The sequence below is a fragment of the Taudactylus pleione genome, unplaced genomic scaffold (assembly GCF_031769625.1).
Source record: "Taudactylus pleione unplaced genomic scaffold, aTauple2 ptg000967l, whole genome shotgun sequence".
Taxonomy (NCBI): Eukaryota; Metazoa; Chordata; class Amphibia; order Anura; family Myobatrachidae; genus Taudactylus; species Taudactylus pleione.
In genome coordinates this window covers 13,182,501-13,202,500 of record NW_028285368.1, presented here as the reverse complement: position 1 = coordinate 13,202,500, position 20,000 = coordinate 13,182,501, and the positions used below count along the sequence as shown (strand labels likewise).

Below are 20,000 nucleotides of genomic sequence, written 5' to 3'. Positions count from 1 at the left end.
CGTCTGATCTTGGAAACTATGCAGTGTTGGGCCTGGTTAGTACTTGGATGGGAGACCACCTGGGAATTCCAGGTGCTGTAGGTAATTTTATACTGCCATAACATTCTTTTCTATTACATTTTACATTTAATTTTTTCAACTTATCAATGAATTTACTTGAGTTAAGAAATAAAAGAGGTCTAAAGTTAATGGTTTTGAGCACCTACAGCCAAGCCACACTGGACATGCCCAATCTTGTCTGATCTTGGAAGCTATGCAGTGTTGGGCCTGGTTAGTACTTGGATGGGAGACCACCTGCGAATACCAGGAGTTGTAGGTAATTTTATACTGCCATAACATTCTTTTCTATTACATTTTACATTTAATTTTTTCAACTTATCAATGAATTTACTTGAGTAAAGAAGTAAAAGAGGTCTAAAGTTAATGTCTTTGAGCACCTACAGCCAAACCACACTGGACATGCCCAATCTCGTCTGATATTGGAAGCTATGCAGTGTTGGGCCTGGATAGTACTTGGATGGGAGACCACCTAGGAATCCCTGGTGCTGTAGGTAATTTTATATAGCCATAATATTCTTTTCTATTACATTTTACATTAAATTTTTTCAACTTATCAATGAATTTACTTGAGTTAAGAAGTAATAGCGGTATAAATTTAATGCTTTTGGGCACCTACAGCCAAACCACACTGGACATGCCCAATCTCGTCTGATCTTGGAAACTATGCAGTGTTGGGCCTGGTTAGTACTTGGATGGGAGACCAACTGGGAATACCAGGTGCTGTAGGTAATTTTATACTGCCATAACATTCTTTTCTATTACATTTTACATTTAATTTTTTCAACTTATCAATGAATTTACTTGAGTTAAGAAGTAAAAGAGGTCTAAAGTTAATGGTTTTGAGCACCTACAGCCAAACCACACTGGACATGCCCAATCTCGTCTGATCTTGGAAGCTATGCAGTGTTGGGCCTGGTTAGTACTTGGATGGGAGACCACCTGGGAATACCAGGTGCTGTAGGTAATTTTATACTGCAATAAAATTCTTTTCTATTACATTTTACATTTCATTTTTCAACTTATCATTGAATTTACTTGAGTTAAGAAGTAAAAGAGGTCTAAAGTTAATGTTTTTGAGCACCTACAGCCAAACCACACTGGACATGCCCAATCTCGTCTGAACTTGGAAGCTATTCAGTGTTGGGTGTGGTTAGTACTTGGATGGGAGACCACCAGGGATTACCAGGTGCTGTAGGTAATTTTATAATGCCATAACATTCTTTTCTATTACATTTTACATTTAATTTTTTCAACTTATCAATGAATTTACTTGAGTTAAGAAGTAATAGAGGTCTAAAGTTAATGTTTTTGAGCACCTACAGCCAAACCACACTGGACATGCCCAATCTCATCTGATCTTGGAAGCTATGCAGTGTTGGGCCTGGTTAGTATTTGGATGGGAGACCACCTGGGAATACCAGGTGCTGTAGGTAATTTTATATAGCCATAACATTCTTTTCTATTACATTTTACATTACATTTTTTCAATTAACAATGAATTTACTTGAGTTAAGAAGTAAAAGAGGTCTAAAGTTAATATTTTTCAGCACCTATTGCCAAACCACACTGGACATGGCCAATGTCGTTTGATCTTGGAAGCTATGCAGTGTTGGGAATGGTCAGTACTTGGATGGGAGACCACCTGGGAAAACCAGGTGCAGTAGGTAATTTTATACTGCCATAACATTCTTTTCTATTACATTTTACATTTAATTTTTTCAAGTTATCAATGAATTTACTTGAGTTAAGAAGTAATAGAGGTCTAAAGTTAATGTTTTTGATCACCTACAGCCAATCCACACTGGACATGCCCAATCTCGTCTTATCTTGGATGCTATGCAGTGTTGGGCCTGGTCAGTATTTGGATGGGAGACCACCTGGGAAAACCTGGTGCAGTAGGTTATTTTATACTGCCATAACATTCTTTTCTATTACATTTTACATTTAATTTTTTCAACTTATCAATGAATTTACTTGAGTTAAGAAGCAATACAGGTCTAAAGTTAATGTTTTTGAGCACCTACAGCCAAACCACACTGGACATGCCCAATCTCGTCTGATCTTGGAAGCTATGCAGTGTTGGGACTGGTTTGTACTTGGTTGGGAGACTACCTAGGAATCCCAGGTTCTGTAGGTAATTTTATACTGCCATAACATTCTTTTCTATTACATTTTACATTTAATTTTTTCAACTTATCAATGAATTTACTTGAGTAAAGAAGTAAAAGATGTCTAAAGTTAATGTTTTTGAGCACCAACAGCCAAACCACAGTGGACATGCCCAATCTCGTCTGATCTTGGAAGCTATGCAGTGTTGCGCCTGGTTAGTACTTGGATGGGAGACCACCTAGGAATCCCAGGTGCTGTAGGTAATTTTATACTGCCATAACAGTCTATTACATTTTACATTTAATTTTTTCAACTTATCAATGAATTTACTTGAGTAAAGAAGTAAAAGAGGTCTAAAGTTAATGTCTTTGAGCACCTACAGCCAAACCACACTGGACATGCCCAATCTCGTCTGATATTGGAAGCTATGCAGTGTTGGGCTTGGATAGTACTTGGATGGGAGACCACCTAGGAATCCCTGGTGCTGTAGGTAATTTTATATAGCCATAACATTCTTTTTCTATTAAATTTTACATTTAATTTTTTCAACTTATCAATGAATTTACTTGAGTTAAGAAGTAAAAGATGTCTAAAGTTAATGTTTTTGAGTACCTACAGTCAAACCACACTGGACATGCCCAATCTCATCTGATCTTGGGAGCTATGCAGTGTTTGGCCTGGTTTGTACTTGGATGGGAGACCACCTGGGAATACCAGGTGCTGTAGGTAATTTTATACTGCCATAACATTCTTTTCTAGAACATTTTACATTTAATTTTTTCAACTTATCAATGAATTTACTTGAGTTAAGAAGTAAAAGAGGTCTAAAGTTAATGTTTTTGAGCACCTACAGCCAAACCACACTGGACATGCCCAATCTCATCTGATCTTGGAAGCTATGCAGTGTTGGGCCTGGTTAGTACTTGGATGGGAGACCACCTGGGAATACCAGGTGCTGTAGGTAATTTTATACTGCCATAACATTCTTTTCTATTACATTTTACATTTAATTTTTTCAACTTATCAATGAATTTACTTGTGTTAAGAAGTAATAGCGGTATAAATTTAATGCTTTTGGGCACCTACAGCCAAACCACACTGGACATGCCCAATCTCGTCTGATCTTGGAAACTATGCAGTGTTGGGCCTGGTTAGTACTTGGATGGGAGACCACCTGGGAATTCCAGGAGTTGTAGGTAATTTTATACTGCCATAACATTCTTTTCTATTACATTTTACATTTAATTTTTTCAACTTATCAATGAATTTACTTGAGTAAAGAAGTAAAAGAGGTCTAAAGTTAATGTCTTTGAGCACCTACAGCCAAACCACACTGGACATGCCCAATCTCGTCTGATATTGGAAGCTATGCAGTGTTGGGCCTGGATAGTACTTGGATGGGAGACCACCTAGGAATCCCTGGTGCTGTTGGTTAATTTTATATAGCCATAACATTCTTTTCTATTACATTTTACATTAAATTTTTTCAACTTATCAATGAATTTACTTGAGTTAAGAAGTAATAGCGGTATAAATTTAATGCTTTTGGGCACCTACAGCCAAACCACACTGGACATGCCCAATCTCGTCTGATCTTGGAAACTATGCAGTGTTGGGCCTGGTTAGTACTTGGATGGGAGACCACCTGGGAATACCAGGTGCTGTAGGTAATTTTATACTGCCATAACATTCTTTTCTATTACATTTTACATTTAATTTTTTCAACTTATCAATGAATTTACTTGAGTTAAGAAGTAAAAGAGGTCTAAAGTTAATGGTTTTGAGAACCTACAGCCAAACCACACTGGACATGCCCAATCTCGTCTGATCTTGGAAGCTATGCAGTGTTGGGCCTGGTTAGTACTTGGATGGGAGACCACCTGGGAATACCAGGTGCTGTAGGTAATTTTATACTGCAATAAAATTCTTTTCTATTACATTTTACATTTCATTTTTCAACTTATCATTGAATTTACTTGAGTTAAGAAGTAAAAGAGGTCTAAAGTTAATGTTTTTGAGCACCTACAGCCAAACCACACTGGACATGCCCAATCTCGTCTGAACTTGGAAGCTATTCAGTGTTGGGTGTGGTTAGTACTTGGATGGGAGACCACCAGGGATTACCAGGTGCTGTAGGTAATTTTATACTGCCATAACATTCTTTTCTATTACATTTTACATTTAATTTTTTCAACTTATCAATGAATTTACTTGAGTTAAGAAGTAATAGAGGTCTAAAGTTAATGTTTTTGAGCACCTACAGCCAAACCACACTGGACATACCCAATCTCATCTGATCTTGGAAGCTATGCAGTGTTGGGACTGGTTTGTACTTGGATGGGAGACCACCTAGAAATCCCAGGTTCTGTAGGTAATTTTATACTGCCATAACATTCTTTTCTATTACATTTTACATTTAATTTTTTCAACTTATCAGTGAATTGACTTGAGTAAAGAAGTAAAAGAGGTCTAAAGTTAATGTTTTTGAGCACCTACAGCCAAACCACAGTGGACATGCCCAATCTCGTCTCAAGCTCTGCAGTGTTGGGCCTGGTTAGTACTTGGATGGGAGACCACCTAGGAATCCCAGGTGCTGTAGGTAATTTTATACTGCCATAACAGTCTATTACATTTTACATTTAATTTTTTCAACTTATCAATGAATTTACTTGAGTAAAGAAGTAAAAGAGGTCTAAAGTTAATGTCTTTGAGCACCTACAGCCAAACCACACTGGACATGCCCAATCTCGTCTGATATTGGAAGCTATGCAGTGTTGGGCCTGGATAGTACTTGGATGGGAGACCACCTAGGAATCCCTGGTGCTGTAGGTAATTTTATATAGCCATAACATTCTTTTCTATTACATTTTACATTACATTTTTTCAACTTATCAATTAATTTACTTGAGTTAAGAAGTAAAAGAGGTCTAAATTTAATGTTTTTGAGCGCCTATAGCCAAACCACACTGGACATGCCCAATCTCGTCTGATCTTGGAAGTTATGCAGTGTTGGGCCTGGTTAGTACTTGAATGGGAGACCACCTGGGAATATCAGGTGCTGTAGGTAATTTTATACTGCCATAACATTCTTTTCTATTAAATTTTACATTTAATTTTTTCAACTTGTCAATGAATTTACTTGAGTTAAGAAGTAAAAGATGTCTAAAGTTAATGTTTTTGAGCACCTACAGTCAAACCACACTGGACATGCCCAATCTCGTCTGATCTTGGAAGCTCTGCAGTGTTTGGCCTGGTTTGTACTTGGATGGGAGACCACCTGGGAATACCAGGTGCTGTAGGTATTTTTATACTGCCATAACATTCTTTTCTAGAACATGTTACATTTAATTTTTTCAACTTATCAATAAATTTACTTGAGTTAAGAAGTAAAAGAGGTCTAAAGTTAATGTTTTTGAGCACCTACAGCCAAACCACACTGGACATGCCCAATCTCATCTGATCTTGGAAGCTATGCAGTGTTGGGCCTGGTTAGTACTTGGATGGGAGACCACCTGGCAATACCAGGTGCTGTAGTTAATTTTATACTTCCATAATATTCTTTTCTATTACATTTTACATTTAATTTTTTCAACTTATCAATGAATTTACTTGAGTTAAGAAGTAATAGAGGTCTAAAGTTAATGCTTTTGCGCACCTACAGCCAAACCACACTGGACATGCCCAATCTTGTCTGATCTTGGAAGCTATGCAGTGTTGGGCCTGGTTAGTACTTGGATGGGAGACCACCTGGGAATACCATGAGCTGTAGGTAATTTTATACTGCCATAACATTCTTTTCTATTATATTTTACATTTAATTTTACAACTTATCATTGAATTTACTTGAGTTAAGAAGTAAAAGAGGTCTAAAGTTAATGATTTTGAGCACCTACAGCCAAACCACACTGGACATGCCCAATCTCATCTGATCTTGGAAGCTATGCAGTGTTGGGCCTGGTTAGTACTTGGATGGGAGACCACCTGGCAATACCAGGTGCTGTAGTTAATTTTATACTTCCATAATATTCTTTTCTATTACATTTTACATTTAATTTTTTCAACTTATCAATGAATTTACTTGAGTTAAGAAGTAATAGAGGTCTAAAGTTAATGCTTTTGCGCACCTACAGCCAAACCACACTGGACATGCCCAATCTTGTCTGATCTTGGAAGCTATGCAGTGTTGGGCCTGGTTAGTACTTGGATGGGAGACCACCTGGGAATACCATGAGCTGTAGGTAATTTTATACTGCCATAACATTCTTTTCTATTATATTTTACATTTAATTTTACAACTTATCATTGAATTTACTTGAGTTAAGAAGTAAAAGAGGTCTAAAGTTAATGTTTTTGAGCACCTACAGCCAAACCACACTGGACATGCCCAATCTCGTCTGATCTTGGAAGCTATGCAGTGTTGGGCTTGGTTAGTACTTGGATTGGAGACCACCTGGGAATACCAGGTGCTGTAGGTAATTTTATACTGCCATAACATTCTTTTCTATTACATTTTACATTTAATTTTTTCAACTTATCAATGAATTTACTTGAGTTAAGAAGTAATAGAGGTCTAAAGTTAATGCTTTTGCGCACCTACAGCCAAACCACACTGGATATGCCCAATCTTGTCTGATCTTGGAAGCTATGCAGTGTTGGGCCTGGTTAGTACTTGGATTGGAGACCACCTGGGAATACCAGGTGCTGTAGGTAATTTTATACTGCCATAACATTCTTTTCTATTATATTTTACATTTAATTTTACAACTTATCATTGAATTTACTTGAGTGAAGAAGTAAAAGAGGTCTAAAGTTAATGTTTTTGAGCACCTACAGCCAAACCACACTGGACATGCCCAATCTCATCTGATCTTGGAAGCTATGCATTGTTGGGCCTGGTTAGTACTTGGATGGGAGACCACCTGGGAATACCAGGTGCTGTAGGTAATTTTATACTGCCATAACATTCTTTTCTATTACATTTTACATTTAATTTTTTCAACTTATTAATGAATTTACTTGAGTTAAGAAGTTAAAGAGGTCTAAAGTTAATGTTCTTGAGCACCTACAGCCAAACCACACTGGACATGCACAATCACATCTGATCTTGGAAGCTATGCAGTGTTGGGCCTGGTTAGTACTTGGATGGGAGACCACCTGGGAATACCAGGAGCTGTAGGTAATTTTATACTGCCATAACATTCTTTTCTATTATATTTTACATTTAATTTTACAACTTATCATTGAATTTACTTGAGTTAAGAAGTAAAAGAGGTCTAAAGTTATTGTTTTTGAGCACCTACAGCCAAACCACACTGGACATGCCCAATCTCGTCTGATCTTGGAAGCTATGCAGTGTTGGGCCTGGTTAGTACTTGAATGGGAGACCACCTGGGAATACCAGGTGCTGTAGGTAATTTTATACTGCCATAACATTCTTTTCTATTACATTTTACATTTAATTTTTTCAACTTATCAATGAATTTACTTGAGTTAAGAAGTAATAGCGGTATAAATTTAATGCTTTTGGGCACCTACAGCCAAACCACACAGGACATGCCCAATCTCGTCTAATCTTGGAAACTATGCAGTGTTGGGCCTGGTTAGTACTTGGATGGGAGACCACCTGGGAATACCAGCTGCTGTAGGTAATTTTATACTGCCATAACATTCTTTTCTATAACATTTTACATTTAATTTTTTCAACTTATCAATGAATTTACTTGAGTTAAGAAATAAAAGAGGTCTAAAGTTAATGGTTTTGAGCACCTACAGCCAAACCACACTGGACAAGCCCAATCTCGTCTGATCTTGGAAGCTATGCAGTGTTGGGCCTGGTTAGTACTTGGATGGGAGACCACCTGGGAATACCAGGTGCTGTAGGTAATTTTATACTGCCATAACATTCTTTTCTATTACATTTTACTTTTCATTTTTCAACTTATCATTGAATTTACTTGAGTTAAGAAGTAAAAGAGGTCTAAAGTTAATGTTTTTGAGCACCTACAGCCAAACCACACTGGACATGCCCAATCTCGTCTGAACTTGGAAGCTATGCAGTGTTGGGCCTGGTTAGTACTTGGATGGGAGACCACCAGGGATTACCAGATGCTGTAGGTAATTTTATACTGCCATAACATTCTTTTCTATTACATTTTAAATTTAATTTTTTCAACTTATCAATGAATTTACTTGAGTTAAGAAGTAATAGAGGTCTAAAGTTAATGTTTTTGAGCACCTACAGCCAAACCACACTGGACATGCCCAATCTCATCTGATCTTGGAAGCTATGCAGTGTTGGGCCTGGTTAGTATTTGGATGGGAGACCACCTGGGAATACCAGGTGCTGTAGGTATTTTTATATAGCCATAACATTCTTTTCTATTACATTTTACATTACATTTTTTCAATTAACGATGAATTTACTTGAGTTAAGAAGTAAAAGAGGTCTAAAGTTAATATTTTTCAGCACCTATAGCCAAACCACACTGGACATGGCCAATGTCGTTTGATCTTGGAAGCTATGCAGTGTTGGGAATGGTCAGTACTTGGATGGGAGACCACCTGGGAAAACCAGGTGCAGTAGGTAATTTTATACTGCCATAACATTCTTTTCTATTACATTTTACATTTAATTTTTTCAAGTTATCAATGAATTTACTTGAGTTAAGAAGTAATAGAGGTCTAAAGTTAATGTTTTTGACCACCTACAGCCAATCCACACTGGACATGCCCAATCTCGTCTTATCTTGGATGCTATGCAGTGTTGGGCCTGGTCAGTATTTGGATGGGAGACCACCTGGGAAAACCTGGTGCAGTAGGTTATTTTATACTGCCATAACATTCTTTTCTATTACATTTTACATTTAATTTTTTCAACTTATCAATGAATTTACTTGAGTTAAGAAGTAATACAGGTCTAAAGTTAATGTTTTTGAGCACCTACAGCCAAACCACACTGGACATGCCCAATCTCGTCTGATCTTGGAAGCTATGCAGTGTTGGGACTGGTTTGTACTTGGTTGGGAGACTACCTAGGAATCCCAGGTTCTGTAGGTAATTTTATACTGCCATAACATTCTTTTCTATTACATTTTACATTTAATTTTTTCAAGTTATCAATGAATTTACTTGAGTTAAGAAGTAATAGAGGTCTAAAGTTAATGTTTTTGACCACCTACAGCCAATCCACACTGGACATGCCCAATCTCGTCTTATCTTGGATGCTATGCAGTGTTGGGCCTGGTCAGTATTTGGATGGTAGACCACCTGGGAAAACCTGGTGCAGTAGGTTATTTTATACTGCCATAACATTCTTTTCTATTACATTTTACATTTAATTTTTTCAACTTATCAATGAATTTACTTGAGTAAAGAAGTAAAAGATGTCTAAAGTTAATGTTTTTGAGCACCAACAGCCAAACCACAGTGGACATGCCCACTCTCGTCTGATCTTGGAAGCTATGCAGTGTTGGGCCTGGTTAGTACTTGGATGGGAGACCACCTAGGAATCCCAGGTGCTGTAGGTAATTTTATACTGCCATAACAGTCTATTACATTTTACATTTAATTTTTTCTACTTATCAATGAATTTACTTGAGTAAAGAAGTAAAAGAGGTCTAAAGTTAATGTCTTTGAGCACCTACAGCCAAACCACACTGGACATGCCCAATCTCGTCTGATATTGGAAGCTATGCAGTGTTGGGCTTGGATGGGAGACCACCTAGGAATCCCTGGTGCTGTAGGTAATTTTATATAGCCATAACATTCTTTTTCTATTAAATTTTACATTTAATTTTTTCAACTTATCAATGAATTTACTTGAGTTAAGAAGTAAAAGATGTCTAAAGTTAATGTTTTTGAGCACCTACAGTCAAACCACACTGGACATGCCCAATCTCATCTGATCTTGGAAGCTATGCAGTGTTTGGACTGGTTTGTACTTGGGTGGGAGACCACCTGGGAATACCAGGTGCTGTAGGTAATTTTATACTGCCATAACATTCTTTTCTATTACATTTTACATTTAATTTTTTCAACTTATTAATTAATTTACTTGAGTTAAGAAGTAATAGAGGTCTAAAGTTAATGCTTTTGCGCACCTACAGCCAAACCACACTGGACATGCCCAATCTTGTCTGATCTTGGAAGCTATGCAGTGTTGGGCCTGGTTAGTACTTGGATGGGAGACCACCTGCGAATACCAGGAGTTGTAGGTAATTTTATACTGCCATAACATTCTTTTCTATTATATTTTACATTTAATTTTACAACTTATCATTGAATTTACTTGAGTTAAGAAGTAAAAGAGGTCTAAATTTAATGTTTTTGAGCACCTACAGCCAAACCACACTGGACATGCCCAATCTCGTCTGATCTTGGAAACTATGCAGTGTTGGGCCTGGTTAGTACTTGGATGGGAGACTACCTGGGAATTCCAGGTGCTGTAGGTAATTTTATACTGCCATAACATTCTTTTCTATTACATTTTACATTTAATTTTTTCAACTTATCAATGAATTTACTTGAGTTAAGAAATAAAAGAGGTCTAAAGTTAATTGTTTTGAGCACCTACAGCCAAGCCACACTGGACATGCCCAATCTTGTCTGATCTTGGAAGCTATGCAGTGTTGGGCCTGGTTAGTACTTGGATGGGAGACCACCTTAGAATACCAGGAGTTGTAGGTAATTTTATACTGCCATAACATTCTTTTCTATTACATTTTACATTTAATTTTTTCAACTTATCAATGAATTTACTTGAGTAAAGAAGTAAAAGAGGTCTAAAGTTAATGTCTTTGAGCACCTACAGCCAAACCACACTGGACATGCCCAATCTCGTCTGATATTGGAAGCTATGCAGTGTTGGGCCTGGATAGTACTTGGATGGGAGACCACCTAGGAATCCCTGGTGCTGTAGGTAATTTTATATAGCCATAACATTCTTTTCTATTACATTTTACATTAAATTTTTTCAACTTATCAATGAATTTACTTGAGTTAAGAAGTAATAGCGGTATAAATTTAATGCTTTTGGGCACCTACAGCCAAACCACACTGGACATGCCCAATCTCGTCTGATCTTGGAAACTATGCAGTGTTGGGCCTGGTTAGTACTTGGATGGGAGACCACCTGGGAATACCAGGTGCTGTAGGTAATTTTATACTGCCATAACATTCTTTTCTATTACATTTTACATTTAATTTTTTCAACTTATCAATGAATTTACTTGAGTTAAGAAGTAAAAGAGGTCTAAAGTTAACGGTTTTGAGCACCTACAGCCAAACCACACTGGACATGCCCAATCTCGTCTGATCTTGGAAACTATGCAGTGTTGGGCCTGGTTAGTACTTGGATGGGAGACCACCTGGGAATACCAGGTGCTGTAGGTAATTTTATACTGCCATAACATTCTTTTCTATTACATTTTACATTTAATTTTTTCAACTTATCAATGAATTTACTTGAGTTAAGAAGTAAAAGAGGTCTAAAGTTAATGGTTTTGAGCACCTACAGCCAAACCACACTGGACATGCCCAATCTCGTCTGAACTTGGAAGCTATTCAGTGTTGGGCGTGGTTAGTACTTGGATGGGAGACCACCAGGGATTACCAGGTGCTGTAGGTAATTTTATACTGCCATAACATTCTTTTCTATTACATTTTACATTTAATTTTTTCAACTTATCAATGAATTTACTTGAGTTAAGAAGTAATAGAGGTCTAAAGTTAATGTTTTTGAGCACCTACAGCCAAACCACACTGGACATACCCAATCTCATCTGATCTTGGAAGCTATGCAGTGTTGGGACTGGTTTGTACTTGGATGGGAGACCACCTAGAAATCCCAGGTTCTGTAGGTAATTTTATACTGCCATAACATTCTTTTCTATTACATTTACATTTAATTTTTTCAACTTATCAGTGAATTTACTTGAGTAAAGAAGTAAAAGAGGTCTAAAGTTAATGTTTTTGAGCACCTACAGCCAAACCACAGTGGACATGCCCAATCTCGTCTGAAGCTCTGCAGTGTTGGGCCTGGTTAGTACTTGGATGGGAGACCACCTAGGAATCCCAGGTGCTGTAGGTAATTTTATACTGCCATAACAGTCTATTACATTTTACATTTAATTTTTTCAACTTATCAATGAATTTACTTGAGTAAAGAAGTAAAAGAGGTCTAAAGTTAATGTCTTTGAGCACCTACAGCCAAACCACACTGGACATGCCCAATCTCGTCTGATCTTGGAAGTTATGCAGTGTTGGGCCTGGTTAGTACTTGAATGGGAGACCACCTGGGAATATCAGGTGCTGTAGGTAATTTTATACTGCCATAACATTCTTTTCTATTAAATTTTACATTTAATTTTTTCAACTTGTCAATGAATTTACTTGAGTTAAGAAGTAAAAGATGTCTAAAGTTAATGTTTTTGAGCACCTACAGTCAAACCACACTGGACATGCCCAATCTCGTCTGATCTTGGAAGCTATGCAGTGTTGGGCCTGGTTAGTACTTGGATGGGAGACCGCCTGGGAATACCAGGAGCTGTAGATAATTTTATACTGCCAAAACATTCTTTTCCATTACATTTTACATTTAATTTTTCAACTTATCATTGAATTTACATGAGTTAAGAAGTAAAAGAGGTCTAAAGTTAATACTTTTGAGCACCTACAGCCAATCCATACTGGACATTCCCCATCTCGTCTTATCTTGGTAGCTATTCAGTGTTGGGCATGGTCAGTACTTGGATGGGAGACCAGCTGGGAAAACCAGCTGCAGTAGGTAATTTTATACTGCCATAACATTCTTTTCTATTACATTTTACATTTAATTTTTTCAACTTATCAATGAATTTACTTGAGTTAAGAAGTAATAGAGGTCTAAAGTTAATGTTTTTGAGCACCTACAGCCAAACCACACTGGACATGCCCAATCTCGTCTGATCTTGGAAGCTATACAGTGTTGGGCCTGGTTAGTACTTGGATGGGAGACCACCTGGGAATACCAGGTGCTGTAGGTAATTTTATGCAGCCATAACATTCTTTTCTATTACATTTTACATTTAATTTTTTCAACTTATCAATGAATTTACTTGAGTTAAGAAGTAAAAGAGGTCTAAAGTTAATGTTTTAGAGCACCTACAGCCAAACCACAGTGGACATGCCCAATCTCGTCTGATCTTGGAAGCTATGCAGTGTTGGACCTGTTTAGTACTTGGATAGGAGACCACCTAGGAATCCCAGGTGCTGTAGGTAATTTTATACTGCCATAACATTCTTTTCTATTACATTTTAAATTTAATTTTTTCAACTTATCAATGAATTTACTTGAGTTAAGAAGTAATAGAGGTCTAAAGATAATGTTTTTGAGCACCTACAGCCAAACCACACTGGACATGCCCAATCTCGTCTGTACTTGGAAGCTATGCAGTGTTGGGCCTGGTTAGTACTCGGAGGGGAAACCGCCAGGGATTACCAGGTGCTGTAGGTAATTTTATACTGCCATAACATTCTTTTCTATTACATTTTAAATTTAATTTTTTCAACTTATCAATGAATTTACTTGAGTTAAGAAGTAATAGCGGTATAAATTTAATGCTTTTGGGCACCTACAGCCAAACCACACAGGACATGCCCAATCTCGTCTAATCTTGGAAACTATGCAGTGTTGGGCCTGGTTAGTACTTGGATGGGAGACCACCTGGGAATACCAGGTGCTGTAGGTAATTTTATACTGCCATAACATTCTTTTCTATAACATTTTACATTTAATTTTTTCAACTTATCAATGAATTTACTTGAGTTAAGAAATAAAAGAGGTCTAAAGTTAATGGTTTTGAGCACCTACAGCCAAACCACACTGGACAAGCCCAATCTCGTCTGATCTTGGAAGCTATGCAGTGTTGGGCCTGGTTAGTACTTGGATGGGAGACCACCTGGGAATACCAGGTGCTGTAGGTAATTTTATACTGCCATAACATTCTTTTCTATTACATTTTACTTTTCATTTTTCAACTTATCATTGAATTTACTTGAGTTAAGAAGTAAAAGAGGTCTAAAGTTAATGTTTTTGAGCACCTACAGCCAAACCACACTGGACATGCCCAATCTCGTCTGAACTTGGAAGCTATGCAGTGTTGGGCCTGGTTAGTACTTGGATGGGAGACCACCAGGGATTACCAGATGCTGTAGGTAATTTTATACTGCCATAACATTCTTTTCTATTACATTTTAAATTTAATTTTTTCAACTTATCAATGAATTTACTTGAGTTAAGAAGTAATAGAGGTCTAAAGTTAATGTTTTTGAGCACCTACAGCCAAACCACACTGGACATGCCCAATCTCATCTGATCTTGGAAGCTATGCAGTGTTGGGCCTGGTTAGTATTTGGATGGGAGACCACCTGGGAATACCAGGTGCTGTAGGTATTTTTATATAGCCATAACATTCTTTTCTATTACATTTTACATTACATTTTTTCAATTAACGATGAATTTACTTGAGTTAAGAAGTAAAAGAGGTCTAAAGTTAATATTTTTCAGCACCTATAGCCAAACCACACTGGACATGGCCAATGTCGTTTGATCTTGGAAGCTATGCAGTGTTGGGAATGGTCAGTACTTGGATGGGAGACCAGCTGGGAAAACCAGGTGCAGTAGGTAATTTTATACTGCCATAACATTCTTTTCTATTACATTTTACATTTAATTTTTTCAAGTTATCAATGAATTTACTTGAGTTAAGAAGTAATAGAGGTCTAAAGTTAATGTTTTTGACCACCTACAGCCAATCCACACTGGACATGCCCAATCTCGTCTTATCTTGGATGCTATGCAGTGTTGGGCCTGGTCAGTATTTGGATGGGAGACCACCTGGGAAAACCTGGTGCAGTAGGTTATTTTATACTGCCATAACATTCTTTTCTATTACATTTTACATTTAATTTTTTCAACTTATCAATGAATTTACTTGAGTTAAGAAGTAATACAGGTCTAAAGTTAATGTTTTTGAGCACCTACAGCCAAACCACACTGGACATGCCCAATCTCGTCTGATCTTGGAAGCTATGCAGTGTTGGGACTGGTTTGTACTTGGTTGGGAGACTACCTAGGAATCCCAGGTTCTGTAGGTAATTTTATACTGCCATAACATTCTTTTCTATTACATTTTACATTTAATTTTTTCAAGTTATCAATGAATTTACTTGAGTTAAGAAGTAATAGAGGTCTAAAGTTAATGTTTTTGACCACCTACAGCCAATCCACACTGGACATGCCCAATCTCGTCTTATCTTGGATGCTATGCAGTGTTGGGCCTGGTCAGTATTTGGATGGGAGACCACCTGGGAAAACCTGGTGCAGTAGGTTATTTTATACTGCCATAACATTCTTTTCTATTACATTTTACATTTAATTTTTTTCAACTTATCAATGAATTTACTTGAGTAAAGAAGTAAAAGATGTCTAAAGTTAATGTTTTTGAGCACCAACAGCCAAACCACAGTGGACATGCCCACTCTCGTCTGATCTTGGAAGCTATGCAGTGTTGGGCCTGGTTAGTACTTGGATGGGAGACCACCTAGGAATCCCAGGTGCTGTAGGTAATTTTTATACTGCCATAACAGTCTATTACATTTTACATTTAATTTTTTCTACTTATCAATGAATTTACTTGAGTAAAGAAGTAAAAGAGGTCTAAAGTTAATGTCTTTGAGCACCTACAGCCAAACCACACTGGACATGCCCAATCTCGTCTGATATTGGAAGCTATGCAGTGTTGGGCTTGGATAGTACTTGGATGGGGAGACCACCTAGGAATCCCTGGTGCTGTAGGTAATTTTATATAGCCATAACATTCTTTTTCTATTAAATTTTACATTTAATTTTTTTCAACTTATCAATGAATTTACTTGAGTTAAGAAGTAAAAGATGTCTAAAGTTAATGTTTTTGAGCACCTACAGTCAAACCACACTGGACATGCCCAATCTCATCTGATCTTGGAAGCTATGCAGTGTTTGGACTGGTTTGTACTTGGATGGGAGACCACCTGGGAATACCAGGTGCTGTAGGTAATTTTATACTGCCATAACATTCTTTTCTAGAACATTTTACATTTAATTTTTTTCAACTTATCAATGAATTTTACTTGAGTTAAGAAGTAAAAGAGGTCTAAAGTTAATGTTTTTTGAGCACCTACAGCCAAACCACACTGGACAAGCCCAATCTCATCTGATCTTGGAAGCTATACAGTGTTGGGCCTGGTTAGTACTTGGATGGGAGACCACCTGGGAATACCAGGTGCTGTAGGTAATTTTATACTGCCATAACATTCTTTTCTATTACATTTTACATTTAATTTTTTCAACTTATTAATTAATTTACTTGAGTTAAGAAGTAATAGAGGTCTAAAGTTAATGCTTTTGCGCACCTACAGCCAAACCACACTGGACATGCCCAATCTTGTCTGATCTTGGAAGCTATGCAGTGTTGGGCCTGGTTAGTACTTGGATGGGAGGACCACCTGCGAATACCAGGAGTTGTAGGTAATTTTATACTGCCATAACATTCTTTTCTATTATATTTTACATTTAATTTTACAACTTATCATTGAATTTACTTGAGTTAAGAAGTAAAAGAGGTCTAAAGTTAATGTTTTTGAGCACCTACAGCCAAACCACACTGGACATGCCCAATCTCGTCTGATCTTGGAAACTATGCAGTGTTGGGCCTGGTTAGTACTTGGATGGGAGACCACCTGGGAATTCCAGGTGCTGTAGGTAATTTTATACTGCCATAACATTCTTTTCTATTACATTTTACATTTAATTTTTTCAACTTATCAATGAATTTACTTGAGTTAAGAAATAAAAGAGGTCTAAAGTTAATTGTTTTGAGCACCTACAGCCAAGCCACACTGGACATGCCCAATCTTGTCTGATCTTGGAAGCTATGCAGTGTTGGGCCTGGTTAGTACTTGGATGGGAGACCACCTTAGAATACCAGGAGTTGTAGGTAATTTTATACTGCCATAACATTCTTTTCTATTACATTTTACATTTAATTTTTTCAACTTATCAATGAATTTACTTGAGTAAAGAAGTAAAAGAGGTCTAAAGTTAATGTCTTTGAGCACCTACAGCCAAACCACACTGGACATGCCCAATCTCGTCTGATATTGGAAGCTATGCAGTGTTGGGCCTGGATAGTACTTGGATGGGAGACCACCTAGGAATCCCTGGTGCTGTAGGTAATTTTATATAGCCATAACATTCTTTTCTATTACATTTTACATTAAATTTTTTCAACTTATCAATGAATTTACTTGAGTTAAGAAGTAATAGCGGTATAAATTTAATGCTTTTGGGCACCTACAGCCAAACCACACTGGACATGCCCAATCTCGTCTGATCTTGGAAACTATGCAGTGTTGGGCCTGGTTAGTACTTGGATGGGAGACCACCTGGGAATACCAGGTGCTGTAGGTAATTTTATACTGCCATAACATTCTTTTCTATTACATTTTACATTTAATTTTTTCAACTTATCAATGAATTTACTTGAGTTAAGAAGTAAAAGAGGTCTAAAGTTAATGGTTTTGAGCACCTACAGCCAAACCACACTGGACATGCCCAATCTCGTCTGATCTTGGAAACTATGCAGTGTTGGGCCTGGTTAGTACTTGGATGGGAGACCACCTGGGAATACCAGGTGCTGTAGGTAATTTTATACTGCCATAACATTCTTTTCTATTACATTTTACATTTAATTTTTTCAACTTATCAATGAATTTACTTGAGTTAAGAAGTAAAAGAGGTCTAAAGTTAATGGTTTTTGAGCACCTACAGCCAAACCACACTGGACATGCCCAATCTCGTCTGAACTTGGAAGCTATTCAGTGTTGGGCGTGGGTTAGTACTTGGATGGGAGGACCACCAGGGATTACCAGGTGCTGTAGGTAATTTTATACTGCCATAACATTCTTTTCTATTACATTTTTACATTTAATTTTTTCAACTTATCAATGAATTTTACTTGAGTTAAGAAGTAATAGAGGTCTAAAGTTAATGTTTTTGAGCACCTACAGCCAAACCACACTGGACATACCCAATCTCATCTGATCTTGGAAGCTATGCAGTGTTGGGACTGGTTTGTACTTGGATGGTGAGACCACCTAGAAATCCCAGGTTCTGTAGGTAATTTTATACTGCCATAACATTCTTTTCTATTACATTTACATTTAATTTTTTTCAACTTATCAGTGAATTTACTTGAGTAAAGAAGTAAAAGAGGTCTAAAGTTAATGTTTTTGAGCACCTACAGCCAAACCACAGTGGGACATGCCCAATCTCGTCTGAAGCTCTGCAGTGTTGGGCCTGGTTAGTACTTGGATGGGAGACCACCTAGGAATCCCAGGTGCTGTAGGTAATTTTATACTGCCATAACAGTCTATTACATTTTTACATTTAATTTTTTTCAACTTATCAATGAATTTACTTGAGTAAAGAAGTAAAAGAGGTCTAAAGTTAATGTCTTTGAGCACCTACAGCCAAACCACACTGGACATGCCCAATCTCGTCTGATCTTGGAAGTTATGCAGTGTTGGGCCTGGTTAGTACTTGAATGGGAGACCACCTGGGAATATCAGGTGCTGTAGGTAATTTTTATACTGCCATAACATTCTTTTTCTATTAAATTTTACATTTAATTTTTTTCAACTTGTCAATGAATTTACTTGAGTTAAGAAGTAAAAGATGTCTAAAGTTAATGTTTTTGAGCACCTACAGTCAAACCACACTGGACATGCCCCAATCTCGTCTGATCTTGGAAGCTATGCAGTGTTGGGCCTGGTTAGTACTTGGATGGGAGACCGCCTGGGAATACCAGGAGCTGTAGATAATTTTTATACTGCCAAAACATTCTTTTCCATTACATTTTACATTTAATTTTTCAACTTATCATTGAATTTACATGAGTTAAGAAGTAAAAGAGGTCTAAAGTTAATACTTTTGAGCACCTACAGCCAATCCATACTGGACATTCCCCCATCTCGTCTTATCTTGGTAGCTATTCAGTGTTGGGCATGGTCAGTACTTGGATGGGAGACCACCTGGGAAAACCAGCTGCAGTAGGTAATTTTTATACTGCCATAACATTCTTTTCTATTACATTTTACATTTAATTTTTTCAACTTATCAATGAATTTACTTGAGTTAAGAAGTAATAGAGGTCTAAAGTTAATGTTTTTGAGCACCTACAGCCAAACCACACTGGACATGCCCAATCTCGTCTGATCTTGGAAGCTAATACAGTGTTGGGCCTGGTTAGTACTTGGATGGGAGACCACCTGGGAATACCAGGTGCTGTAGGTAATTTTATGCAGCCATAACATTCTTTTCTATTACATTTTACATTTAATTTTTTCAACTTATCAATGAATTTACTTGAGTTAAGAAGTAAAAGAGGTCTAAAGTTAATGTTTTAGAGCACCTACAGCCAAACCACAGTGGACATGCCCAATCTCGTCTGATCTTGGAAGCTATGCAGTGTTGGACCTGTTTAGTACTTGGATAGGAGACCACCTAGGAATCCCAGGTGCTGTAGGTAATTTTATACTGCCATAACATTCTTTTCTATTACATTTTAAATTTAATTTTTTCAACTTATCAATGAATTTACTTGAGTTAAGAAGTAATAGAGGTCTAAAGATAATGTTTTTGAGCACCTACAGCCAAACCACACTGGTCATGCCCAATCTCGTCTGTACTTGGAAGCTATGCAGTGTTGGGCCTGGTTAGTACTCGGAGGGGAAACCGCCAGGCATTACCAGGT

At 37.3% G+C, this 20,000-nt stretch overlaps 21 non-coding genes and 54 pseudogenes across 21 annotated transcripts in view; all 75 read left to right on the top strand.

Annotated features, from left to right (window-relative positions):
• The window catches only part of LOC148472791 (5S ribosomal RNA), a 119-nt gene extending 35 nt beyond the window's left edge, over positions 1–84 (top strand). Inside the window, exon 1 of the ribosomal RNA XR_015873450.1 lies at positions 1–84. This exon is cut by the window's left edge and continues 35 nt beyond it. This is a non-coding gene — a ribosomal RNA (5S ribosomal RNA).
• Positions 85–200: 116 nt separating this feature from the next.
• Positions 201–319, top strand: LOC148472790 (5S ribosomal RNA; annotated as a pseudogene).
• Positions 320–435: 116 nt separating this feature from the next.
• On the top strand, positions 436–554 carry LOC148472789 (5S ribosomal RNA; annotated as a pseudogene).
• Positions 555–670: 116 nt separating this feature from the next.
• LOC148472788 (5S ribosomal RNA) lies at positions 671–789 on the top strand. Its single transcript, XR_015873923.1, has one exon. It is a non-coding gene; the product is annotated as a 5S ribosomal RNA (ribosomal RNA).
• A 116-nt stretch (positions 790–905) lies between these two features.
• On the top strand, positions 906–1,024 carry LOC148472787 (5S ribosomal RNA). The gene has a single exon (XR_015873315.1). It is a non-coding gene; the product is annotated as a 5S ribosomal RNA (ribosomal RNA).
• A 115-nt stretch (positions 1,025–1,139) lies between these two features.
• LOC148472786 (5S ribosomal RNA) lies at positions 1,140–1,258 on the top strand (annotated as a pseudogene).
• Positions 1,259–1,374: 116 nt separating this feature from the next.
• Positions 1,375–1,493, top strand: LOC148472785 (5S ribosomal RNA). The gene has a single exon (XR_015873981.1). It is a non-coding gene; the product is annotated as a 5S ribosomal RNA (ribosomal RNA).
• A 350-nt stretch (positions 1,494–1,843) lies between these two features.
• LOC148472784 (5S ribosomal RNA) lies at positions 1,844–1,962 on the top strand (annotated as a pseudogene).
• Positions 1,963–2,078: 116 nt separating this feature from the next.
• LOC148472783 (5S ribosomal RNA) lies at positions 2,079–2,197 on the top strand (annotated as a pseudogene).
• A 116-nt stretch (positions 2,198–2,313) lies between these two features.
• On the top strand, positions 2,314–2,432 carry LOC148472782 (5S ribosomal RNA; annotated as a pseudogene).
• A 111-nt stretch (positions 2,433–2,543) lies between these two features.
• Positions 2,544–2,662, top strand: LOC148472781 (5S ribosomal RNA; annotated as a pseudogene).
• Positions 2,663–2,779: 117 nt separating this feature from the next.
• Positions 2,780–2,898, top strand: LOC148472780 (5S ribosomal RNA; annotated as a pseudogene).
• A 116-nt stretch (positions 2,899–3,014) lies between these two features.
• LOC148472779 (5S ribosomal RNA) lies at positions 3,015–3,133 on the top strand. The gene has a single exon (XR_015874319.1). It is a non-coding gene; the product is annotated as a 5S ribosomal RNA (ribosomal RNA).
• Positions 3,134–3,249: 116 nt separating this feature from the next.
• LOC148472778 (5S ribosomal RNA) lies at positions 3,250–3,368 on the top strand (annotated as a pseudogene).
• A 116-nt stretch (positions 3,369–3,484) lies between these two features.
• Positions 3,485–3,603, top strand: LOC148472777 (5S ribosomal RNA; annotated as a pseudogene).
• A 117-nt stretch (positions 3,604–3,720) lies between these two features.
• LOC148472776 (5S ribosomal RNA) lies at positions 3,721–3,839 on the top strand. Its single transcript, XR_015874506.1, has one exon. It is a non-coding gene; the product is annotated as a 5S ribosomal RNA (ribosomal RNA).
• A 116-nt stretch (positions 3,840–3,955) lies between these two features.
• LOC148472775 (5S ribosomal RNA) lies at positions 3,956–4,074 on the top strand. Its single transcript, XR_015873314.1, has one exon. It is a non-coding gene; the product is annotated as a 5S ribosomal RNA (ribosomal RNA).
• Positions 4,075–4,189: 115 nt separating this feature from the next.
• LOC148472774 (5S ribosomal RNA) lies at positions 4,190–4,308 on the top strand (annotated as a pseudogene).
• Positions 4,309–4,424: 116 nt separating this feature from the next.
• Positions 4,425–4,543, top strand: LOC148472773 (5S ribosomal RNA; annotated as a pseudogene).
• A 339-nt stretch (positions 4,544–4,882) lies between these two features.
• LOC148472772 (5S ribosomal RNA) lies at positions 4,883–5,001 on the top strand (annotated as a pseudogene).
• A 116-nt stretch (positions 5,002–5,117) lies between these two features.
• Positions 5,118–5,236, top strand: LOC148472771 (5S ribosomal RNA; annotated as a pseudogene).
• A 116-nt stretch (positions 5,237–5,352) lies between these two features.
• On the top strand, positions 5,353–5,471 carry LOC148472770 (5S ribosomal RNA; annotated as a pseudogene).
• Positions 5,472–5,587: 116 nt separating this feature from the next.
• LOC148472769 (5S ribosomal RNA) lies at positions 5,588–5,706 on the top strand (annotated as a pseudogene).
• A 116-nt stretch (positions 5,707–5,822) lies between these two features.
• LOC148472768 (5S ribosomal RNA) lies at positions 5,823–5,941 on the top strand (annotated as a pseudogene).
• A 115-nt stretch (positions 5,942–6,056) lies between these two features.
• On the top strand, positions 6,057–6,175 carry LOC148472767 (5S ribosomal RNA; annotated as a pseudogene).
• A 116-nt stretch (positions 6,176–6,291) lies between these two features.
• On the top strand, positions 6,292–6,410 carry LOC148472766 (5S ribosomal RNA; annotated as a pseudogene).
• Positions 6,411–6,525: 115 nt separating this feature from the next.
• On the top strand, positions 6,526–6,644 carry LOC148472765 (5S ribosomal RNA; annotated as a pseudogene).
• Positions 6,645–6,760: 116 nt separating this feature from the next.
• On the top strand, positions 6,761–6,879 carry LOC148472764 (5S ribosomal RNA; annotated as a pseudogene).
• Positions 6,880–6,994: 115 nt separating this feature from the next.
• LOC148472763 (5S ribosomal RNA) lies at positions 6,995–7,113 on the top strand (annotated as a pseudogene).
• Positions 7,114–7,229: 116 nt separating this feature from the next.
• Positions 7,230–7,348, top strand: LOC148472762 (5S ribosomal RNA; annotated as a pseudogene).
• A 115-nt stretch (positions 7,349–7,463) lies between these two features.
• Positions 7,464–7,582, top strand: LOC148472761 (5S ribosomal RNA). Its single transcript, XR_015873889.1, has one exon. It is a non-coding gene; the product is annotated as a 5S ribosomal RNA (ribosomal RNA).
• Positions 7,583–7,698: 116 nt separating this feature from the next.
• On the top strand, positions 7,699–7,817 carry LOC148472760 (5S ribosomal RNA; annotated as a pseudogene).
• A 116-nt stretch (positions 7,818–7,933) lies between these two features.
• LOC148472759 (5S ribosomal RNA) lies at positions 7,934–8,052 on the top strand. The gene has a single exon (XR_015874014.1). It is a non-coding gene; the product is annotated as a 5S ribosomal RNA (ribosomal RNA).
• Positions 8,053–8,167: 115 nt separating this feature from the next.
• On the top strand, positions 8,168–8,286 carry LOC148472758 (5S ribosomal RNA; annotated as a pseudogene).
• Positions 8,287–8,402: 116 nt separating this feature from the next.
• LOC148472757 (5S ribosomal RNA) lies at positions 8,403–8,521 on the top strand. The gene has a single exon (XR_015873980.1). It is a non-coding gene; the product is annotated as a 5S ribosomal RNA (ribosomal RNA).
• A 350-nt stretch (positions 8,522–8,871) lies between these two features.
• On the top strand, positions 8,872–8,990 carry LOC148472756 (5S ribosomal RNA; annotated as a pseudogene).
• A 116-nt stretch (positions 8,991–9,106) lies between these two features.
• On the top strand, positions 9,107–9,225 carry LOC148472755 (5S ribosomal RNA; annotated as a pseudogene).
• Positions 9,226–9,341: 116 nt separating this feature from the next.
• Positions 9,342–9,460, top strand: LOC148472754 (5S ribosomal RNA; annotated as a pseudogene).
• A 116-nt stretch (positions 9,461–9,576) lies between these two features.
• On the top strand, positions 9,577–9,695 carry LOC148472753 (5S ribosomal RNA; annotated as a pseudogene).
• Positions 9,696–10,031: 336 nt separating this feature from the next.
• Positions 10,032–10,150, top strand: LOC148472752 (5S ribosomal RNA; annotated as a pseudogene).
• A 116-nt stretch (positions 10,151–10,266) lies between these two features.
• LOC148472751 (5S ribosomal RNA) lies at positions 10,267–10,385 on the top strand (annotated as a pseudogene).
• A 115-nt stretch (positions 10,386–10,500) lies between these two features.
• LOC148472750 (5S ribosomal RNA) lies at positions 10,501–10,619 on the top strand (annotated as a pseudogene).
• A 116-nt stretch (positions 10,620–10,735) lies between these two features.
• LOC148472749 (5S ribosomal RNA) lies at positions 10,736–10,854 on the top strand (annotated as a pseudogene).
• A 116-nt stretch (positions 10,855–10,970) lies between these two features.
• Positions 10,971–11,089, top strand: LOC148472748 (5S ribosomal RNA; annotated as a pseudogene).
• Positions 11,090–11,205: 116 nt separating this feature from the next.
• Positions 11,206–11,324, top strand: LOC148472747 (5S ribosomal RNA). Its single transcript, XR_015874505.1, has one exon. It is a non-coding gene; the product is annotated as a 5S ribosomal RNA (ribosomal RNA).
• Positions 11,325–11,440: 116 nt separating this feature from the next.
• Positions 11,441–11,559, top strand: LOC148472746 (5S ribosomal RNA). The gene has a single exon (XR_015874504.1). It is a non-coding gene; the product is annotated as a 5S ribosomal RNA (ribosomal RNA).
• A 116-nt stretch (positions 11,560–11,675) lies between these two features.
• On the top strand, positions 11,676–11,794 carry LOC148472745 (5S ribosomal RNA; annotated as a pseudogene).
• Positions 11,795–11,910: 116 nt separating this feature from the next.
• LOC148472744 (5S ribosomal RNA) lies at positions 11,911–12,029 on the top strand (annotated as a pseudogene).
• A 338-nt stretch (positions 12,030–12,367) lies between these two features.
• LOC148472743 (5S ribosomal RNA) lies at positions 12,368–12,486 on the top strand. Its single transcript, XR_015873865.1, has one exon. It is a non-coding gene; the product is annotated as a 5S ribosomal RNA (ribosomal RNA).
• A 116-nt stretch (positions 12,487–12,602) lies between these two features.
• On the top strand, positions 12,603–12,721 carry LOC148472742 (5S ribosomal RNA; annotated as a pseudogene).
• A 350-nt stretch (positions 12,722–13,071) lies between these two features.
• Positions 13,072–13,190, top strand: LOC148472741 (5S ribosomal RNA). The gene has a single exon (XR_015873737.1). It is a non-coding gene; the product is annotated as a 5S ribosomal RNA (ribosomal RNA).
• A 116-nt stretch (positions 13,191–13,306) lies between these two features.
• LOC148472740 (5S ribosomal RNA) lies at positions 13,307–13,425 on the top strand (annotated as a pseudogene).
• A 116-nt stretch (positions 13,426–13,541) lies between these two features.
• On the top strand, positions 13,542–13,660 carry LOC148472739 (5S ribosomal RNA; annotated as a pseudogene).
• A 116-nt stretch (positions 13,661–13,776) lies between these two features.
• Positions 13,777–13,895, top strand: LOC148472738 (5S ribosomal RNA; annotated as a pseudogene).
• Positions 13,896–14,011: 116 nt separating this feature from the next.
• On the top strand, positions 14,012–14,130 carry LOC148472737 (5S ribosomal RNA). Its single transcript, XR_015874013.1, has one exon. It is a non-coding gene; the product is annotated as a 5S ribosomal RNA (ribosomal RNA).
• A 115-nt stretch (positions 14,131–14,245) lies between these two features.
• LOC148472736 (5S ribosomal RNA) lies at positions 14,246–14,364 on the top strand (annotated as a pseudogene).
• Positions 14,365–14,480: 116 nt separating this feature from the next.
• LOC148472735 (5S ribosomal RNA) lies at positions 14,481–14,599 on the top strand. Its single transcript, XR_015873979.1, has one exon. It is a non-coding gene; the product is annotated as a 5S ribosomal RNA (ribosomal RNA).
• A 350-nt stretch (positions 14,600–14,949) lies between these two features.
• Positions 14,950–15,068, top strand: LOC148472734 (5S ribosomal RNA; annotated as a pseudogene).
• A 116-nt stretch (positions 15,069–15,184) lies between these two features.
• Positions 15,185–15,303, top strand: LOC148472733 (5S ribosomal RNA; annotated as a pseudogene).
• Positions 15,304–15,419: 116 nt separating this feature from the next.
• Positions 15,420–15,538, top strand: LOC148472732 (5S ribosomal RNA; annotated as a pseudogene).
• Positions 15,539–15,655: 117 nt separating this feature from the next.
• On the top strand, positions 15,656–15,774 carry LOC148472731 (5S ribosomal RNA; annotated as a pseudogene).
• A 112-nt stretch (positions 15,775–15,886) lies between these two features.
• Positions 15,887–16,006, top strand: LOC148472730 (5S ribosomal RNA; annotated as a pseudogene).
• Positions 16,007–16,124: 118 nt separating this feature from the next.
• LOC148472729 (5S ribosomal RNA) lies at positions 16,125–16,243 on the top strand (annotated as a pseudogene).
• Positions 16,244–16,362: 119 nt separating this feature from the next.
• LOC148472728 (5S ribosomal RNA) lies at positions 16,363–16,481 on the top strand. The gene has a single exon (XR_015874069.1). It is a non-coding gene; the product is annotated as a 5S ribosomal RNA (ribosomal RNA).
• A 116-nt stretch (positions 16,482–16,597) lies between these two features.
• On the top strand, positions 16,598–16,717 carry LOC148472727 (5S ribosomal RNA; annotated as a pseudogene).
• A 115-nt stretch (positions 16,718–16,832) lies between these two features.
• Positions 16,833–16,951, top strand: LOC148472726 (5S ribosomal RNA). The gene has a single exon (XR_015873449.1). It is a non-coding gene; the product is annotated as a 5S ribosomal RNA (ribosomal RNA).
• A 116-nt stretch (positions 16,952–17,067) lies between these two features.
• LOC148472725 (5S ribosomal RNA) lies at positions 17,068–17,186 on the top strand (annotated as a pseudogene).
• A 116-nt stretch (positions 17,187–17,302) lies between these two features.
• Positions 17,303–17,421, top strand: LOC148472724 (5S ribosomal RNA; annotated as a pseudogene).
• Positions 17,422–17,537: 116 nt separating this feature from the next.
• Positions 17,538–17,656, top strand: LOC148472723 (5S ribosomal RNA). Its single transcript, XR_015874503.1, has one exon. It is a non-coding gene; the product is annotated as a 5S ribosomal RNA (ribosomal RNA).
• A 116-nt stretch (positions 17,657–17,772) lies between these two features.
• Positions 17,773–17,891, top strand: LOC148472722 (5S ribosomal RNA). Its single transcript, XR_015874502.1, has one exon. It is a non-coding gene; the product is annotated as a 5S ribosomal RNA (ribosomal RNA).
• Positions 17,892–18,709: 818 nt separating this feature from the next.
• LOC148472721 (5S ribosomal RNA) lies at positions 18,710–18,828 on the top strand. Its single transcript, XR_015873864.1, has one exon. It is a non-coding gene; the product is annotated as a 5S ribosomal RNA (ribosomal RNA).
• Positions 18,829–18,947: 119 nt separating this feature from the next.
• On the top strand, positions 18,948–19,067 carry LOC148472720 (5S ribosomal RNA; annotated as a pseudogene).
• A 353-nt stretch (positions 19,068–19,420) lies between these two features.
• Positions 19,421–19,540, top strand: LOC148472719 (5S ribosomal RNA; annotated as a pseudogene).
• A 116-nt stretch (positions 19,541–19,656) lies between these two features.
• On the top strand, positions 19,657–19,775 carry LOC148472718 (5S ribosomal RNA; annotated as a pseudogene).
• A 116-nt stretch (positions 19,776–19,891) lies between these two features.
• Positions 19,892–20,000, top strand: part of LOC148472717 (5S ribosomal RNA) — a 119-nt pseudogene continuing 10 nt past the window's right edge.